The sequence below is a fragment of the Perognathus longimembris genome, chromosome 18, assembly GCF_023159225.1.
Source record: "Perognathus longimembris pacificus isolate PPM17 chromosome 18, ASM2315922v1, whole genome shotgun sequence".
In the NCBI taxonomy this organism is placed as follows: domain Eukaryota; kingdom Metazoa; phylum Chordata; class Mammalia; order Rodentia; family Heteromyidae; genus Perognathus; species Perognathus longimembris.
In genome coordinates this window covers 53,412,290-53,433,636 of record NC_063178.1, presented here as the reverse complement: position 1 = coordinate 53,433,636, position 21,347 = coordinate 53,412,290, and the positions used below count along the sequence as shown (strand labels likewise).

The following is a 21,347-nucleotide window of genomic DNA, read 5'->3' as shown; positions in this document are numbered from 1 at the left end:
ATATTACATTTCTTTTTGGACAATGTCACCCCATGCATCTCTCTGCCCCAGTTTTTCCTTCCCATCCCCACCGACAATTTTTATCCTTCCTTTTCAACACAGTGTCCAGAGAGTACCAACGCTTCATTTGTTTACCCTCCATTTGGTCCCTCCATTTCTGTGCCCCCACTCACACACCTAACGACAATATATGAACAAACAAGACCAAAGGGAATGAAAACAAAACTAACAACCATGAAAAACAAAACGTTGTTTCCCTCTACTTGAATTCATTACAGTAAATAGCATTTTATATGATAGGATGCACATAGGTATTGTGCCTTTGTCTTCCTCTCCTATGAATATCTTCCATTGGTCTCACTCTGTTGGAATGCCTAGAGACAAAGTGTATAGGGCTCATCCTTTAATGTTTTCGTGTCAATCATGCAGCTTTAACTTAGCGCCTGTTTACTGTCCCTGAGCTTTTTTTAAAATTTGCTCATGGCTAATACTCTACTAGTTGAGCCACACATCCACTTCAGACTTCTTGGTGATTGACTGGAGATAAGAGTCTCACAGACTATTATGACCATTGTGGCTTTGAACCAAAATAATCAGATCTCAGTCTCCTGAGAGAAGATAGGATTAGAGGCATGAGTCACTGGGTGCCTGGCTATTTCTTCCTGTTTTTATCCACGTCCCAGAAGATTTTGTGCTTCCTCAAAGTGCTGCTAAATATGATAGATCAGCCATACCTTTTAATTTAGTTCCAGTAGAATATCACACTCTTTTTGCTAGGTGACACAGAGCTTTCCAAAGTCTGCATTTTCAATAGCACAGCTTTTATTTTGTTAAAATTTAAGTCTCAGTGAGCTGACTGTATTGTATGAGTTTAAGCAAAGCTTTTCAAACTTTGTATACATACAATATTTCTTTAATCAATAAATAGAATATTCTTGTTTTATTTTTATTTCCTAAGCAATTAATCACTCAGAGATGGGGGAGTTTTATATAGATTTTATTCAACTTTTGGGGGGAATTTTGTTTTTAATTATTTCAACTTTAATTTCATTTATGTTGGTGCATTGGAATATATTAAGGAAATGCAGAGATTTTGTTGAAATTGTTTTGTGAATATTGCTCTAGTGGAGACTTTACACAGTATCCCAAATCTCATGTACACATATTACCATGTCCTTGTGTAAAATGAAAAATATTATTTGTTCAATGTAAAAGCACAAAATATAATTCCATGCTGTACTTGACAGTCTTGATGTCTCATGATTATTTTGCTACTAGGTCACCTCAAACTCCTCATTTTATGGGTCTCTTAAATCACAACATCTGATTTACACTTGCTTCTTATAAAGGACCTCTTTTGATTAAAGATATATAGCCCCACATCACATGGTAACATCTACTCAGATGCTTTATAGAAGTATTTTGAGGATAAATCACAAAACATTATGGCGAACAACATATAGGGGGAAAAGCCAGACTATCCCTTTCAGCCTTGGATTTGGAAATAGCTGATTCTCCCATCAGAATAGAGGAGACAATGCGGAGCCTTGCACCCAGGGAAGAACACAATCTGGAAGAGATCACAAAGGAAAATGACAATGAATTCAAACATTTCAAAGTCGACCCAGTGACAATGGAAAGCAGTGAGTCTTCTTTAGCTTAGAAAATGAAGTAACTGTACCTGGATCCTCAGAACATGAGTACAATTTCAAAGGAAGATAATTAGCTGTTTTCCTCCTCATTCTCCCTGTCTCTAGAAAAAAATCAAGGAAATGTTTGCAAGAAAATCACATCAAATAACTTTTAAAATCGCTAGGCCAAAAGCTGAATTGAGTTAGAAATGTAGAGAGGTCCATGGCACACTGGCCTCGTAGAAAATTATTAGAGGACAGGATTATTTCTATTTGGTTCTCTCTGTGTGTGTGTGTGTGTGTGTGTGTGTGTGTGTGTATGTGTGTGTGTGTCTGTGTGTGTGTCCTTCTTCTCTATCAGTCTATCTACCTATACAGCTATAGTATATATAGTATGTAGTTGTATATATGTATTTAGTATATACATATACTTGTATGTATACATGTATATATGTGTGTATATATATGTACACACACACATATATATATACATATATATACATACATATATGCACACAGGTTAGGTCCACCCAGGAATATTGGCCCTTGATTGTTTTCTCTCCATCTATAACCAGACATAGACCCCCCATCCCCTTTGTTCCCTCTCCATTCAAGACTGCACCTGGTCTTCCACCAGTACCTGTAGCCAAGGTAACAGGTCACCACCCACCTGCATGACAGTGGAGGTCCTCTCGGCTCTGAGATCACTTCCTTCTCCTCTGAGGTCACTCCCTCATTCATTTCAGTCATGCCTCCTTTCCTTCCCTTTTAGAATCTCTCTTCATGAGGAGTCAGGCAGCTGTGTGCTAGGCCCTACTCTAGAGTAGAGCTCAGAAGTTTGGCCCTCCCAAATAAACTATTTTCTGCCAGAACTACATGGCTGTCTACTTTCACCAACCATATATAAATATACATAAACCTATGCATGTGTGTGTATATATATAAATACATACATACATTCTCTCTTTCTCTCTCTATATATGTATACATATGTGTGTGTTGTGTGTTTGTTTTGTCACCACTAATCTCTCTATATATACATACATATGGAGAGAGAGCCCTAGCCTAGTTTGTGTGTGTGTATGTGTGTGCATGTGTCTATTCTCAGTGCCTGGATCAATACCATTACATGCTTATTTGACATAATGTGTAAGGACAATCAGCTCCTTCCCAGATAATCCTCTGTAACTAGGGTCTCTCCTTTCAGAATCCCTGCTCTGTCTATATCTAGGTTAAGGCTGGTCCTTCCAGAAGGAATCTGGTACTCTCTTCATGAATAAGACTTCTTTATTTCATTCGCATAGTAATTGAGTCTTTGTGGTCCTCTTATCTAGAATCCTGTATTATTTATCATGTTGAAATATATTTTTGACTTTTATCATACAGTGTGTTTAATTGTAAATTTACAGGCATATTGTAGATACAATAAATGAGGGAAATCATGCAACCTGGGATTTACTTGGGTCTGGCTTACTTTGCTTAATATATATATTTTTTTCCATGTCCTCCCATTTCCTCCCAAATAGTACAATATTTTTATTTGTGATGGAAGTGTAGAATTCCATTGTGTACATATGCTACATTTTCTTAGTCTATTCATCCACTGAAGTCCTGGAAGCAATGGCTGGCTGCAGAGGCTCTTCTGATTTATGAGTGAGCTATGTTCCCACTGGCTGCAAAGGTAACCACATGAGGACACATAAGGCCAAGCAATGTGCTCATTGAATGTCTCCACTCACAGTTTCTTTCTCTGTGATCATACTTGTACCCATCTTCTCCAAAATACTATGTCCATGAAGGCTTAAGCTGCAAATGACCTTCGGGTTTTTTTACCTTATTTTTCAAGCCCCAAAATATTAGAGCTAAAGCTTAAGATAAAACAATACAGCACAAAGAACAACAACAGTGAAAAATTTTGTATAGCAGCAAATAAAAGCAAGAATTGGAAAAGGGGATTATATCAAACTAAAACCTTTGGCACATGAAGTAAAGAACCAACAGACATTATATGGCCTAGAGATTTTGCATATTAAACACATGGTAAGGGATTAATAACCAGAATATGGTGGAAGCACAGAAACCTAAACTCCTAAGGAATAAACTGGACAACTGACTAATGGGAAAATAAATTTAAAGATTTCTCAAAACCAGAATGTATAGATGGCTCACAAAAGTATACAAAAATATACTCAACCTCATTTGGATAAGGAAAATGCAAAGCCAAATGACACTGAATTTTATGTCACTCCAGTGACAATGTCTAGCTTACTATCTAGTAACAAATGCTGCCAAGAATGAAGAGAAAGAGCACACTTACACACGAATCATGGGAATTTAATTTCATCCATTATGGAACTCTGTATGTATATTCCACAAGAAACTATAAAAATATTTATGGTATTAATCACAGCCATGTGAGGCTGAGGCCCATTGCATGCATACATGTACACGTCTCAATAAGACCTCTGTACATATGCCACCAAGAATTTTCAAATTCAGTGATAAAATCCTGTATAATGCAATGAATATACAGGTATAATAGACCAGTATCAATCTCATTAGAAAGGCTTTTTTTACATTCTTCATTTTAAAATTTCTTGTACTGTTAAGCCCTTCATGTCTTTGTGATAGCCACAGCATGGTTATGGGCGATTGTAACATAATGTACATCCATCACTGCAGGTATGCACAGAGTATGTTCACTGCCCTGATGGACTTGTCTTCTCCACGGTGATAAAACTCTCTCCATTGAATTTGGGTCTAATTTATTTTGAGAAGAGGAAAACATAGAATTAAGAAGAATTTCATCAATTACTCTATGTTCTCATAGAAGTGTATCAGGAAAGTAACCTATTCTATGTTAGAAAGTTTAGTAAAAATGAGCTGTTTGAAGGTAAAAGTTCAGGATGGAAATGGACAACTCAATTTTGGTATTGGCCTTGACTTTTTGAAGAGAAATGGCAGCATTGTTGCTTCCTTGGGCAATAGTAACAGGGTGCATTTGTGGAGGGCTGTGCACATAGAATTCTTGTTGAAACCTGCTTGAATCAACCAGTAATATCTGATGGCTGTAATGGACGTTGGGTGTGTGAACTGACCCTGTGGATACAATGTACTAATATTGTATTCTGGACATTTCCATGCACCATCTGATGCAATCCAGTTGCCTCATCCCAAATAGATTTCATGCAAAAAGTTTCTGGGCACACATGTAGATCCAAATATATCAAAAATAACTTCATCCCAAGCCTCTTCTATCTGTGACCTTAGAGGAAATCATTGCTCCTGCGATGAAGGACGAGAATGGCAAGCATGTTTTCCAAAAAATATTTTTTTCTTGGATGCAAGGCCTCAGATGCAGAGCCCCAGGAAAGTACTTTACACATTGTTCCTGGGGATTCACAAGACACTACAATGAAAGTTGGACAATAGTGTATATCACTGTCAATAAAAAGTACATGTACACATATACAAACATAAGAATATACATACCAGACACTGTGGGCCTCACTTCCAGAGAGAATTTCAGGTTGGCAGATGATTCAGGGATGTGCCCTTTCATTTTCAAGTTCCTTCTTCTCCACCTTCTCCTCCTTGACAGGTCCTTGGCTGGCACTAGCTGCTTTTCCAAGATGAAGCAGCCAGGAGTCATGGATGGCGATATGATGATTGCTGTGTTTTTCCCTCTCTACACCTTGGGAACAGATCACAGTAACAGCAGTGCTTCCAACTACAAAGAGAACATGCTGTAAGTAACACGTTGTATTTCCATTTCCTGTTTCATTCTCAGGATGTGCAACAGGTGAGGGAACTCTAGATGCACACACGAATGTCTTCCCTAACCTGACCTCCCATCCCTAGTGCACCGGAAAGAGCTCAGTTTAATTATTTTATCCTGTAACTGTTTTTGAGTAATTTCCTGCATGTTAGTCAGATAGGACTCTGATTTCCTTTCACAACGCTTCTCCTTTGCATGTCTGGTAAGCTCTTCAATTTATGTCCACATCCCTGAATCTTCACCATCCCAGCTGTCATGGTGGATGATGAAGTGATGTTATGACAAACAACCTGAGTCAGTGGCAAAAGTTCAAAACAAAAAGGCTTCAAACACATTTCCTACCCCACAGCCCACTGGTCTGAGATTTCTTTGGTAACTCTTATATTTTGAGGACAATGATAAAATTCTTCTTCCACTCTAGTGGTTCACGGCTGTAAATCTAACTACTCAGGAAGCTGATAGCTGAAGACTGAGGTGTGAAGCCAGCCCAGGCATGAAAATACATGAGTATTTTATCACCAATTAATCACTCAAAATTTGGAACAGTAGCTGTGTCTCATGTGACAGAGTGCTAACCTTCAGCAAAAAACCTTGAGGACAATGAATTCAGACTCTTGATTTCAAACCATAACACACAGGTGCACATGCTCACACATTCCATCTCTCTTTCTCTGTCGGGCTGTCTGTCACTCCTTCTCTCTTCATGTAGGCATGTAGTTACTGTTTCAAACTAGGCACCGTATCATTATTTTGTGCCAGATATATTCCCCCAAATCCAGGTGTTGGCACGCAGTATCAATGATCCCTATGGAACAATTTCATCTGCAAAAAACAAGATCTACTTTAGTTATGCACATATGTGTCCTTGGCTTTTGATCTGCACTAGAGAGGATCACTAATAAATGAATTTATAAGGTAAGAGAGGGAAAAAAAAGGATGGAAAAGAAAAAATGGCTATGAGGAACATCAAGAAATTCTAGAAGTCTATTTGAGTCCTCTTGTCTTAGAAAATGTCATTGCCTGTATCATTTGTAGTATTTTTCAAATGCTGGTGTGATAATTGTAGCCTGAGGTTGCTGTCCACCATCAAGAGCCAAGATGAGCCGGATAGGAGTTAATCTTTTTCCTGCTATAGGAGATATATGTCACATCTATGTTTGTTTATCATTCTTTCTATTGTGCTTGTCTTGGAAACCTGGGGCTTTGGAAATGTCCCTGAGCTTCTGTTGTTGTAGAATTTTCTCTTTATTTTATTGATTATTGCTGCTGGATTTTTATTTATTTTTGCCAGTTCTGGGTCTTGAACTCAGAGCCTGGACACTGTCCCTGAGCTTCTTTTGCTCAAGACTAGCACTCTACCACTTGAGCCACAGAGCCACTTCTGGCTTTTTCTGTGTATGTGGTACTGAGGAATAAACCTAGGGCTTCATGCATGCTAGGTAAGCACGCTACTGCTAATCCACATTCCCAGCCCATGCTGCTGTGTTTTGATTCTGTTTCTTTTTCTTCAACCTGATTATTTCATTCTTCCTACTAATTTGGGGTTTGGTTTGCTGGTTCTTTTAGATATAGTGTAGGTTTTCTAGTTCAGTATCTTTCCTATTGAGTTAAGAGAAGGTTGTTACAGTATCCTTTTAAGCCTTCCTTCACTATATCCATGGATTCTGATTATATTTTCATTTGTTCCTAGGTTCAGTTCATATCTTGAAATTTGACATGAAAAACAATTCACTTTATCATTCACTAATTATTTAACTAAATTGAATTTTTTACTGTAATTATAATTTAACTATTGAATTATGGATGAGAAATTATTCATACCCATGCTATAGATATAATTTCTGCCTCAATATCTATCCTTATTACATGTGATCTGCATGTGTGCTCAATCTACTTCCGACAGTTAAAAACTGTGACTGTTTTTTTTTTTTCCTATCCCATTCCATCATTCCTACTGAGAATATTCTGTAAGTTATCAAGAGATGTTTTACTTATAAGTTGGTTGACATGTTATGTTAGTGTGTGTGAAAATCACTTGGTCAGCATGGAAATTAACTTTGATGCTTCCATGTTGATTTCGTCTGAATGATTTCTCCATAAATACTTCAGCTAGTATTCCACTGAGGACTACCTCAAAGTCTTCTAATAAAGTTCCGTGCTCGGCCAGTGTGTAAATATATATTCTGAGTTATTATTTCCTCTTGTAGATTTGATACCTTCTATTATTGCATAACAAATTTTCCACTTTTCATTTCTTTCATTGAAGTCTACTTGTGTGACATACTGCAGAATCTCCTGTTTTCTTTTGGCTTTTATTGGCCTGAACTGCCTACGCCACTCCTTTCTTGGGATCACTGAGGACCTCTGGTGTTGAAGTGCGTATCTTGGAATCAACCTATCATTTGGTTTGAGTTTTTGTTCATTCAGCCATTGTAGTTCTCACAGGTAGCATTTTCTGCATTTCCACTCCCAGTCATTGTTGACAGATCACGTCTCATTACTGCCATTATTTAAGTTTTTCTCCAGATATATTGAAGCTTCTTCCACTCTTTCTCTACTTTTAGAGACCTCCTTGGTTATTAAGTGAGCCTAATATTAATGAATTTTTATTTCTGAATTATGAGTTTTCATTTCTCTATTACAGATGTTCTCATAATTAAGGACCTTAAAATCCATTCCAGAAAAAATATTTTGGGATAATTACAATAACCTGGGATAATAATACGGATGATAGAAAAAGAGAAAACACTTACACAATCCATGAGTAAATGTACAGATATTTATAATGAAATCTTTTAATATTTTAAATGAAATATTAAAACCAAATAAAAATTGCAACTGCAGTGTATTCCTCTCACCATTTTCAGTATTGGAGATCTAATTTTACATTGTTCTACAGTAATTATGACACAAAGTTATAATAATAATTTTCCTTCTGCTTAAGAATTGTGTCTCGGTTTGCTAACACATTTACATGCTTAGACCATTCTCAGCCCCGTTATGCACACATTCTAATGGGTAAATTTTATACATTCATGTATATTTTTCCAGTTCGTTAGTGGCCTTTTGGCCAGAATATTTTAGTATTTGTTGTAGAACAGGTCTGGTGAAATATATTCTCTTGATTGTGCTTGTGTGGGAATAACTTGTTGTAGATGTATGTATGTGTATATGTATATATATATATATATATTGCCTTTAGATATCTTATTTGCATTACTGTCTACATTAGGAACTTTAAATTCTGTCATTACATATAAGAACAAGCATTTCTATGTTTTGGCTTTCATAAACATCTATGGAATCTCTCAAATGCTAATATTTGCTTTTTGAAACACTGTTGCCAACTTTGGCAAAACGTTTTCAATATATCTTCATTGATACTTTCAAGTTACTGCTTAGTTTGTGTATGTTCACTTAGATTTTCTTCAAGCTCACTTTTTTCTTCTCCTTAGAAGGCATAACTAACATGATAGGCTTCCATTGTGAAATTTCACTCATACAAATACTTTTCTTGATCCAGTTTGTTCTTCATTTGGATTTCCATCTTGCCTCCATGCTTTTTTGAATAATGAAGTGTTGATTTCATATGAATTTCTTCAGAATGTGTGTGCACACACATGCACATGCGTGCCCACACACACACACACACACACACTCACAGACATGGCAGGAAGAAACAAAGGTACTTTCATCTTCTATCGTCCCCTATGTTCCCTTCTTTCCAGTTTCTTAATCTAAATATGTTCAAAAGATAGTAGTAATCACTACATTTTATGATGTTGGACTTGGAACTTGAATTTCAATGTAAAGCTTACATACAATTCTCTCCTCATCACCCATATTTTAGGTGCCTCTCTCCATGAAGGTACTCAATGCTCGATGCATCCCTTTTTTTGTTATATAAATAAAAATAAAATTCCAATTTTTGCCAGTCCTGGGACTTGAACTCAGGGCCTGCACACTGTCCCTGTGCTTCTTTTGTTCACGAATGGCACTCTACCACATGTCCCACTTCTGGCTTTCCTGTGTATGTGGTATTGAGGAATCAAACCCAGGGCTTCATGCATTTTAGGCATGCCCTCTTCCCCTAAGCCACATTCCCAGGAATAAGACATTATGTTGGAGATGAACTGCACAACTTGGGGAGGAAGGCTAAGGGGGAGGGAAAGTGGGAGAGAAATGAGAGAAGGGGTAACAAATTTGACAGGAAATTTACTCATGACCTTACATATTTAACTGTAACTCCTTTGTCCATTACCTTTAAAATAAAATTAAATTTAAAAATAAAATAAAATAAAAATAAGATTCCCTTATCTGATATTTGAGCTCTTGTTCTGGTTGATATTGCAGAGAGAGCTGTTCAATATATTGGGTATGTGAGCAGAGATTCCTATAGAATCTTGCTTTAATTACAGTATGCTTCTGAAATATGCTCTTCAATTGAAGATTTTTTGGTTAGCCTGTCCTGCCACATAACCACATGACATAAACTCTGACTTAAAACACAGAAGTTTTTCACACAGGTGGAGCTCATTACTCCAAGATAAAGACAACAGAATGTTTGGTTTCTCTGGTAATTATATAGGACTCTCGACATTACACACTGAGGCCAAAGGCGTATTTGCATAAGAATGTTTAACAATGGAATAATAGCTATGTGTAGATGATCATATAAAATAATACTCTATGCAATGAACTCCAAGAAAAGGAGACGCGACATTTTTAGTTGTCATTGTTGCTGTTTTCATTTTCTTTTCCTTTATTCTTGTTTGATTGTATGGGGGTGGGATTGAGTTTACAAAAAATGTCAAAGAAGGTTGACAAAGTACAACAATGCTACTCACTAGACACTATGTGGAAAATGAACTGTTATATCTTGTGGGTGGGGAAAGTAGTGAAAAATAATGAGAGAATGACAGAAGAGAAGATATGGTTAAATAGAATTGTACTCATTATTCACTACCTGAAGCAGGTGACTGTAATCCCTCTCTGTATCAATACCACTATAAAATTAAAAAATCATAAAATAAAAGAAAAATGATTTAGCTACTGTGCATATATATATATACATATATATGTATATATATATATATATATATATATATATATATATATATAGTGTCTCATGAAAGCCTATTCCAGTTGTAATGGACAAGAGGATTTTGCAGTGGTGCCTGAGGTAGCAAGGAATAAACAAACTCTGGTTATTGGTACAAGTAAGTTTCTGAATCTCATTCATAGCAAATTACCTTCATATCCTTATATAATCTTATATGCAAGCTTAATACAGTACAAACATCTTCCATACCAATTGAGGGGAATTCTTTCTAACATATTCCTTGGCATAGAAGCAAAGTTTCAGTCCAGCAAAATAATAAGTTTTGAAATACTTTGAAATTTCTGAGCTCATTACACAGGTTTACCTTCAAGATCTACCAGTGTGTTTTGGCCTTGATTGTTGCTATTGAAAAGATCAATAAAACTCCTGATTTCTTATGTAACTTGACTCTGAGATTTAATACCTCTAATGCAGAATTTAGCTTCTCAACAACATTTGAAAATCCCTTCATTACAATTTTTTATTTATTTAATTATTTATTAAATTTTGTTGACAAGTTGTTGTGCAAAAGGGGAAGAGTTACATAATGGGGCAGTGTGAACATTTCTTGTGATATCTTACACCCTCGTTTTTCTTACCTTCCCTAGATCAGAGGGATATATACAATACCCATACAATATCTAGTGTACCAAAAACATACACAGTAGCCATGTGGCATATGCCAAAGGAAATTCACCTAGAACTTCAAACATAATGTCAACAATAGTTTGCTTATCCTTGTCTTATATCATCATATATACATAGCTGTTGAGCTACTGTGATTCACCGAGAGGTCTATTTTAGACCTTTTTCTGTTTAGTAGTTGTTTAGTTTTAGATACATAATGTAAGGTCGCTGTCCCAAACCTGTGGAAATACCATTTGACAAGAAGATATTGTTTCACAGAATTGGTCTCTAATGTCCCCCCACCCCCACCTTAGCAGTCATATTTCAAGGAGACCATGCCCCTTTGTTCTCTGTGTTCTAGGCTTGTCTCACTCAACATTATTTGTTCAAGTTCTAAGCATTTCCCTGCAAATACCAATATTTTATCATTTCTAATCGCTATGTAGTATACCATTGTGTATAGGTACCACATTTTTTAGATCCATTCATCTGTGGTGGGGCATCTGGGTTGTTTCCATATTTTGGCTATTGTGACTTGTGCAGTAATAAACATGGATGTGCAGATGTCTTTTTGATATCCTGAGATCTGTTGTTCAGGACCTAGGAGTGGTACGGATGGGTCATAGGGTAGGTCTATGTTGAACTTTTTGAGGAACCTCCATACTGTTCTCCAAAGTGGTTGTACTAATTTGCACTCCCACCAACAATGGAGAAGGGTTCCTCTTTCCCTGCATCCCCTCCAGCATTTGTTGTTGCCTGAGTTCAGAGTATAGGCCATTCTAACTGTAGTGTGGTGGTAGCTCAGGGATGTTTTTATTTGCATTTCCTTCGTTGCCAGGGATGTTGAACATTTGCTCATATGCTTCTTTGCCATTTTTATCTCTTCTCCTGTGAAGTCTCGCTTTAGCTCCTTTGCCCATTTAATAATTAGTTTACTGGGATTGGAGGGGGTTAGTTTTTTGAGTTCTCTTTAGATGACAGATATTAGGCCTTTTTCTGTTGCTGTGTTGGTGAAGATGTTTTCCCATATGGTTGGCTGCCTTTCTAGTTTGGTGGCTATGTCTTTAGCTGTGCAGAAACTTTTTTTGTAGTAGTCCCATTTGTCGAGGCTCTCCCCTATATGTTATGCCCCTGGGACTATATTCAGGAAGATCTGTCCTGTGCCTATAAGTTCTGGCATCTTTCCTACTCTGTCTTTCAGTAGTTTCAGAGATTCCAGTCTGATGTTGAGGTCCTTGATCCATTTTGAGTTGATCTTGGTGCATGGTGATAGGCTAGGTCTACTTTGAGTTTTCTACATGTGGCTGCATAGTTTTCCTAGCACCAGGAGTTGAAGAGGCTATGTTTTTCCCATTGAATGTCCTTAACTCCTTTGTCCAATATCAGCTCATTGTAAGAATGCGGCTTTATTTCTGGGTATTCTATTCTATTCAATTGGTCTTCAGGTCTGTTTTTATACCAATACCAGGCTGTTTTTGTTATGATGGCTCTATAATAGAGCTTGAAATATGGTATTGTGATACCTCCTGCACTGCTTCTTTTGCCTAGAAATGTTTTGGATATTCTAGGTCTTTTGCTGTTCCATATGCATTTATGGGTTGATTTCTCTATTCTAGTGAAGAACATAGCTGGGATATTGATGGTCATTGAATTGAATTTGTATAACATTTTGGGCAGTATGGCCATTTTCACTATATTGATTCTGCCTATCCATGATCATGGAGCTCTTTCCATCTCTTTGTGCCCTCTTTGATTTCCCTTTTTAGATTTTTTTAGTTCTCATTAAATAGGTCATTCATGTCTTTTGTTAGGTTAATCCCTAGGTAAATTATTCTTTTTATCTATTGTAAATGCTATTATTTCCATAATTTCCATTTCTGCTTGTGCATTGCTGGTGTACACAAAATCTGCTGATCTTTGTGTGCTGATTTTGTATTCTACTACTTTGCCAGGATGGTTTATTAGGTGTAGGAAATTGGGGACTGATTTTTTTGGTCCTTCAGATATAAGATCATGCCATATGTGAATAGGGATAGTTTGATTTCTTCTTTGCCCATGTGGATCCCTTTGGTGTCCTCCTCTTGCCTTATTGCTATAGCTAGGGATTCCAGAAGTATAGTGAATAGAAGCGGGGAGAGTGGGCATCATTGTCTTGTTCCTGAGTTCAGGGGAAATGGTTTTAGTTTCTCGCTATTTGATATGATATTAGCAGTTGGTCTGATATATATGGCTTTTATTGTTTTAAAGAATGTTCCCTCTATTCCTGTTCTCTCCAGGGCTTTTAATATGTATGGATGTTGTATTTTGACAAGGGTTTTTTGGGCATCGGATGAGATGATGATGTGGCTCTTGGTCTTAGCTCTGTTGTGGTGAATTACATTTATTGATTTTCGGATGTTGAACCATCCTTGGGTCTGTGGGATGAAGCCTACTTGATCGTGATGTATGATTTTCTTGATCAGTTTCTAGATCCTGTTAGCTAATACTTTGCTGTTTTGAGTTTTTATTAGCTCTGTCTCTCTCATTTTTTAGGGAAATGGAATCACACATTTGAAGGGGAGAGACAAGACGGAATGTCAGGGAATTTGAATACTCCTTCATGGCATGCTGCAAAGGAGGAGGCAGAAGAGTTGAGGAGCTAAGACTGTGTAGCTCCTACACATTCACAAGTGCCCAGTGCAGGGTTGGAGCTTATTAGGATGCTTGTAATTTTGCTTCCCCCTTGTGGTTAAAAAGTTATCAGAGCTTTTTGAAAGTTCCTCTAATAAATTATACAGTGGCCTTTTAATATCTGGCAGTAAGGGTTTTTTAGAATGTCTGCTCAGGAGCAGAGAGCCCTGATTTGGAATGCCAAATCTCTAGCCTAAAAATAAATCTGGGTTCTAAGAAATTAAGTGTGTGTGTGTGTGTGTGTGTGTGTGTGTGTGTGTGTGTGTGTGAAATAGAGAACTCTGAATGTCAAAAATATATGGTGAATAGATCCTGGAATTGGAAATGCTGATATTTCCTTTTCTTTTTCAATGTTTTAAATAAAGGATGAATCTAAACAGACTTATCCGCCCATATGGTTGGCTTTTTTTTTTGGCATTTTTCTTTTAGGTTTGTTTTATTTAAGTTTAATGTTAATTCCATGCTGTGTTTCAGTAAGAACAATACAGATTCTGTATCTGTGGCTCCAGTCAGATATCCAGTAGTACAAATTAGCTTCAAGTTACACATACTGAACAAAAGAGCTTGAGCGAGCGAAGGAGAGGGAGAGAAGAAGGGAGGGGAGGAGGAAGGAAGAAGGGATGGCAGGGTAGAGGGAAGGAGAAGAAACAAAGAACTGAACATGCATGCAGGCTTCTCCATATCACCTTCAATGCTAACCTGCTTCAGAGGGAGAGAAAAAGTAGGCAAGAATGAGCAACCACAGATTGGTGAACTGTTACCAGCACTCACTTTTCAGCCAACACTTCAGCAGAGTTGGAAACACTTTTTACAGCAAAACCATTGCAACAAACTCCCCACCCCAAACAATCTTTAACCACTTCAAGTTAACACCCAATTAAATTTAAACATTGGTATAAAATTTGATTTAAACAATTAGAAAAAGGAAAAATGATTCACATATGCCTCTTTCGTGTGATCAATCTCTTTTTTAAGATGCATCACCTAGGAGTCTAATGGCTTTCAAATGTAATTTCCATTTCCAATGATCTTGCCACTTCTGGCATGGAGACAATACAGTAATGCTGAAAAAGCCTCTACACAGTCCTGTTAGTGTCTTAAAGAACCTAAAAGCTGGGACCAGTAAAATCCACAGAAGTTCATTCTTGCCTTTAAGAACTTTTTTTTTTTTTTTTTTTTTTTTTTTTGGCCAGTCCTGGGCCTTGGACTCAGGGCCTGAGCACTGTCCCTGGCTTCTTCCCGCTCAAGGCTAGCACTCTGCCACTTGAGCCACAGCGCCGCTCCTGGCCGTTTTCTGTATATGTGGTGCTGGGGAATCGAACCTAGGGCCTCGTGTATATGAGGCAGGCACTCTTGCCACTAGGCTATATCCCCAGCCCGTTTAAGAACTTTTGAAAACTGTTAAAAAACAAAACAAACAAACAAAAAAAAACAGGGCAGGAACCTAAATTCTGAGACCAAATTTGAAAGTCAGATTTTGTGGTTCTCAGTGACAATGGGGACTTTCCAAGGGAAGGGTTGGGGAGGACTGGGGTAGTCAGAGATGGTTTCTCTTGTTGGCTTTTCTGTCTCACTGATTTTCATCTTCCACATCCTGCAGCGCTTCCTTATTCTGCTCTTCACCGTCCCTGCATGTCTGAAGTCCATAGTGTCAGATTATCACGTAACAATTGCATGATAAGTGGAGAGTCCTTATAGCTTTCTTCACTCAGAGTATCCAGATCTGCAATTGCATCATCAAAAGCTGCTTTTGCCAACCTGCAGGCCCTGTCAGGAGAATTAAGAATTTCATAGTAGAATACGGAAAAGTTGAGAGCAAGACCTAAACGAATTGGATGCGTTGGTGGAAGTTCTGTCATTGCAATATCACTAGCAGCTTTATAAGCCACTAGGCTGTTTTCCGCAGCCTCCTTCCTGTCATTTCCTGTGGCAAATTCAGCCAGATACCTGTGGTAGTCCCCTTTCATTTTATAATAGAAAATATTGGACTCGCCAGTGTTAGCTGCTGGAATGAGGTGTTTGTCCAGTACATCCAGAATGTCACAACAGATTAACTTTACTTCAGTCTCAACCATTTGCCGATATTCCTGAATCATTTTTTGTTTGTTTTCTCCTCCCTTGTTTTCTTCTTTCTGTTCGATGCTGCTAATTATTCTCTAGGAGGCTCTACTAGCTCCAATCACATTTTTATACGCAACAGATAGGAGATTTCTTTCTTCAACTGTCAGCTCCACATCCATTCCTGCTCTTTCTTCATTGATTCCACCATTTCGTCATATCGCTCAGCCTGCTCAGCCAGCTTCGCCTGGTACACCAGAGCTTCCCGATCATCCATAGCGGCAGCGGCTCTGGCTGGGTCTGCGGGAAGGATGGAAGCGGATTGCTTCTCCCACTCTCTCTCCCTCTCGCTCTGCATCCAGGCAGCAAAAATGTCGGCACCTCCATCCCTGGTTAGCTTTTCAATATTGTCTTTTGGAGAAATTCCAAAATAAAAAATTAGGATGAAATCAGTTGGTTCTTTTTGCTTCATGTTTGTACTTCCTGTTAGTTATTATTGGTTGACTCTGCTTTTTCTTTCCAAACTCTGGAGTAGGGTAGGAATACTAGGGTCTAAGAAGCCTGAATTCTGCCTCTAACACAGAGAAAGAAGCATAACTCCACAAGGCCACTGGAGAGTTTGACTTACAGTCTGTGCTTCCTGCTCCTTCAGCTTTGAGGTTGCTATAGGGCCAGATCTGAAGATTGCATCATTTGTTTATTTCATTTATTTATAGTGATTGATTCTTATGGACACGTGGACTTTACGTTTTTACCCAACCATATTTTTCCAATATTTCCTGAGGGACAAAACTTAAATTAAAAAAGAAAATAAATGTTAATTTCCACCCATCATCCTGTGTGGTGATTATAATCCCAATCATCTCGCTTTTCATCAATAATTGTAATATGAATTCCAATGAAGAGGGAGATAGAAAATCCTCCTGTCCATGGGTATCGATATCTGAATCCAATCAATAGATCAATGCAAATGGTGGGAAATGGACACCCTCAGGGTTTGATGACCAACTCATGGAGAAAAGAGGAAACAAAAAGAAAGGGGAAATATTATACACTAACAATAATAGGGTAATGTAAATTACATTAAAATTATAAAAAAGAATTATAAATTACATGCAAATTATAAATAATTGCAATAATCATGAATTTTATATAAATTATCAATGATTTATAATTCTTATATACTATGTGTGATAATACGTACGTAATAGGTATAAAAAGACATACGAATTTATTACATATGGTAATATATGTAATAGACATGAAATGACGTACAAATAAGAGATATCACATATAAATATATATGAAAGTAAGATGAACATAAATACATAATATACCACATGCAACGTGTGACAGAATAAATCTATATATACATATAAAGAATAATAGAGGATGTACATCATAGGATATGTATAATTAAAAATAAAAGATACTGAACAATGATGCCACATCAATCACAGGGCATAATAATTATACTAATAATATATTTAGGAAAATTACAATATGGATAACATATATACAGTATACATAATTATAACAATAATAAATTATATATAATTTATAAATACAATAATTATAACAAATATAAGTTATATAGAAATCGTACATAACTATAATAATTATTATTAGTATTGACAATAATAAATAATCATAAAGCAAATAAGTATAATTTTAAAGAATTATAATTCTAAATTACATAAAAATTATAAATAATTGTAATCATAAATTAGATAAATTATAATAATAATATTTTTTAAATTATAAATAATTATAAATATAAATCACGTTAACAGATACATAATTATACATTACTAATAAATTATACTTAGAATAACAATAAATAATTACAAATTTTATATAAATTACAAATAATTATACATTCTTAATTATAACTACAATTCATTACAAGGATATATTATAAATTACTATAAAACTGTACATTAATTATAAATAATTATGATTATAAATTATGTATAATTTGTAAATTATTAATAATTATAATCATGATTCTAAATGACATTAAAATTATACATAATTGTAATTGTTCAATATATACACATCATAATGATAAATGACCATAAATTATATACACACCAAAAATAATGATCATCATAAATTATGTATATTGACGAGTAATTATGATTATAGCCATTATAAATTATATGCAAATTATAACTTATCATAAATTATCAATAATCATTATTATGACAAATAATTATGTTATAGATAAATTATAAATAATTATCTTACATTGTATATTGATTATAAATAATTACAATCATTATAAATTATACATAACTTGTAATTACAGTAATTTCAAATTATATATAATTAATTATTATAATGAATATGAATAATTATAATGATATATTATATATAATTATTACCAAACATTATATATAAATTATATAATTATAAATAAATTATTAATAATTATAAGTACAAATCACAATTACAATTACTTACTCTTATAAATTACATAGAAAGGATGAACCACAGGATGGAGGACAATGATGTCACCACCCAGAATTGTGGGTAATCAATCCCCTGCCCTGTTTCGCATGCGCACTGGAGCCCAGAGGGTCCCCACTAGGCATTCCAGCCTGCTGTGCATGTCCAGAAACATCTGGTCCCCCTCCGCCGGGAGGTTCAAACTGTTGCTCATGTGCAATGGTGCTTAGTCCCTCTCTGCTCAGCAGTCCAACCTGCTGCACACCTGCAGTTTGCCTGGCGCCTCCCCAATGGGTGGTCCAGCATGCTGCCTACCTGCAATGGCACCTGGAGGCTCCCCGCTTCACACTGTAGCCTGACATGGTGCACTAACACCTGGTAACTCCCTGATCCGCAGTGTAGGCTGTTGCACATGCACACTGGCACTGGGAAGCTCCCACGTGGCGGTCTAGCCTGCTGCACACATGCAGTGACACCTGGTCCACTCCTGCTGTGCACACGAAGTGAAGCCTCCTTGGCTGTGTTGCATCCCCAGCCCCACTGGCCCATGCGCAGCAGGCTGGTGTGGAGGGCGGTGGTCACCGCCTGATGACACAACAAGCGGCATTCTGTTCACTGTGATGATGCCAGGAAGTGAAGCAGTTGAAGCTGTGGCGGTGGCGGCTGGCGGAGCAGGTTTCCACAGATGAAGTGGATGTGGCCTCCTCCATGACAACACCCCCTCCCTATCAGCGGATACCTGCAGTGGGTGCCTGGGCTTGTGCGAAGCGCCTTTAAGCTGCGGGTCTGGGGTCGAGAAGCCAGGAAGCCTGGGATTTGAGTGCTTGAGGGAGCAGGGCCAGGAGGATGGGAAGCCTTCTGTGGGCAGGGCCTAGGGGCCGGTGAGGCGCTTGGGGGCGTGATCTAGGGTCCGTGCATTGGCATGGGGGCGGGGCCGGTGGGACATCCTTGTGATGTGGTGGGCGGGGTCCTGCGGGCATTAGCGACTCCGGGGGGGCCTGGGGGAAGTGAGGCTCCAGGTGGAGTCCTAGGGGCATCCTGAGGTGGCTGGCAGGGCCCAGTGGGCCTCAGCACCTGGGGGTGGGGCCTAGGGGACTTGAAGCTTGTCGAGGTGCCCAGAAACATCATTGTGACGTGGTGGGCGGGGCTTAAGAAAATGGAGGTGCTGGGGGCATAGTGTGCCTGGTGTGGTGTCACAGTGGGCGTGGCCATAGAGCTGGACTGTCGTTGGGGCATGGGTGGCCTGGCCTGCCTGAGGCTTTGGGGTCAAGGCCTGATAGGAAGTGGAGTATAGGGGGTTTGGCTTGGTAAGAGGTGAGACCTTGGGGGTGTGGCCTACCAAGAGGTGGTTCTTGGGGCCAAGACCTGGCTGGAGTGAAGAGGCTGTTTTGCTGGGGGCGTGGCCTGGCTGGTTTGAGGGCTTGGAGGAGTGGCCCAGTTGGAGGTGAAGCCTTGGGGTCATGGCCTGCCTGATGTGAGGGCTTGCGGGCATGGACTGGCAGGGGGAGGCCTTGGGGGCATGGCATGGTTGGCAGAAGTGGTGTCACTGGGGGCGTGGCCTGGCAGAAGTGATGATTTTGGGTGGGGGCATTGCCTGGCATCCCTGTGCTCCTTGGGGATGTGACCTGTCATTCATGGGCATAGTCTGCCATCCAGGGGCGTGGCCTCGCACCCTGTGCACCTCCGGAGCATGGCCTGGTCTCCCTGGCTCATTGAGGGCGTGACCTTTTGTTCAGGGGCGTGGCCTGGTGTCCCCTTGCTCCTCCTCAGTGTGGCCTGGAGTCCCTTGGCTGCTCAGGGTCGTGGCCTGGCATCTGTATGCTCCGTGGGGACGTGGCCTGGCATCAGGGGGCGTGGTCTGTCATCTTTGCAGTCCCGGGGGCCTGGCCTGTTGTCCCTGAGCTCTTCGGGGCGTGGCCTTGCTTATTACAGTTTTATTGACTTCTATCCTGTTTACATTCGTATTTATTTATTTATAACTTATGTATTTTAACATTTATCAGTTACTTATGATTTATAGTGTTTATCATTTATAGTGTTTACCATTTATAATGCTTATCATTTATAATATTTGTTATTTGTTATGTGATTTGTTTATTTACTTATAATTTATATTAGTTATTATTTAAAGTGTTTATCATTTATAATGTTTATCATTTATTGCTTATTAGTGATTTACTGATTCATATTTTATTTATATTTGTTTTTATTTATTTATAAAATTATAATACTTATTCATTATTTACTTATGATTTACAGTATTTATCATTTACAGTGTTTAATCTTTATAGTATTTATTTGTATTTACATATTTGTATTTAATTATTTATACCTTATTTATTATAACATTTATCATTTACTTAAGATTTATAGTATTCATCATCTACAGTGTTTATCATTTATAATATTTTTATTTATTGGTAATTGATTTTAATATTGTGACATAATTTTTTATTTATTTTCTAGAAGTTGAAAAGTTCTGGAAGTCTTTGGAAAACATGAAGAATAAACAACCAGAACTCAGCAGAATGTGGTCTTCATTTCCTTTTTTTTCTCCTCTATTTCTATTTATTTCTCCAGGCCCTGAGATCATTGTATTATGAAATGTCTGGTGTCAGAGAGATAGACAAGGAGACAGACAGACTCACAGGCAGACAGACATATAGACACATACACAGACAGACTCAGAGACAGACCGGTGGACAAGGAGACAGAAAGACAAACTCACAGCTAGACACAGACAGACAGGGAGACAGACTCACAGACAGAAAAGACAGACCTGCATACATTGGAAGGCAGACACACAAACAGAGACAACAGAGACAGACATGGAGACAGACACAGAGACTTACACATAGACACACACATATAGGCATAGACAGACTCAGGTAGACAGACACATAGACAAGGAGACAGAAAGACAGACTTGCAGCTAGACAGACAGACAGGGAGACAAACTCACAAACCAACATAGAAAAGACAGACAGACACACAGTGGAAGATAGACAGGCAGACAGACAGACACACCGGC

At 37.9% G+C, this 21,347-nt stretch overlaps 1 pseudogene; it reads right to left on the bottom strand.

The window, feature by feature from the left end:
- Positions 1-15,267: 15,267 nt before the first annotated feature.
- On the bottom strand, positions 15,268-16,142 carry LOC125366744 (annotated as a pseudogene).
- Positions 16,143-21,347: the final 5,205 nt, after the last annotated feature.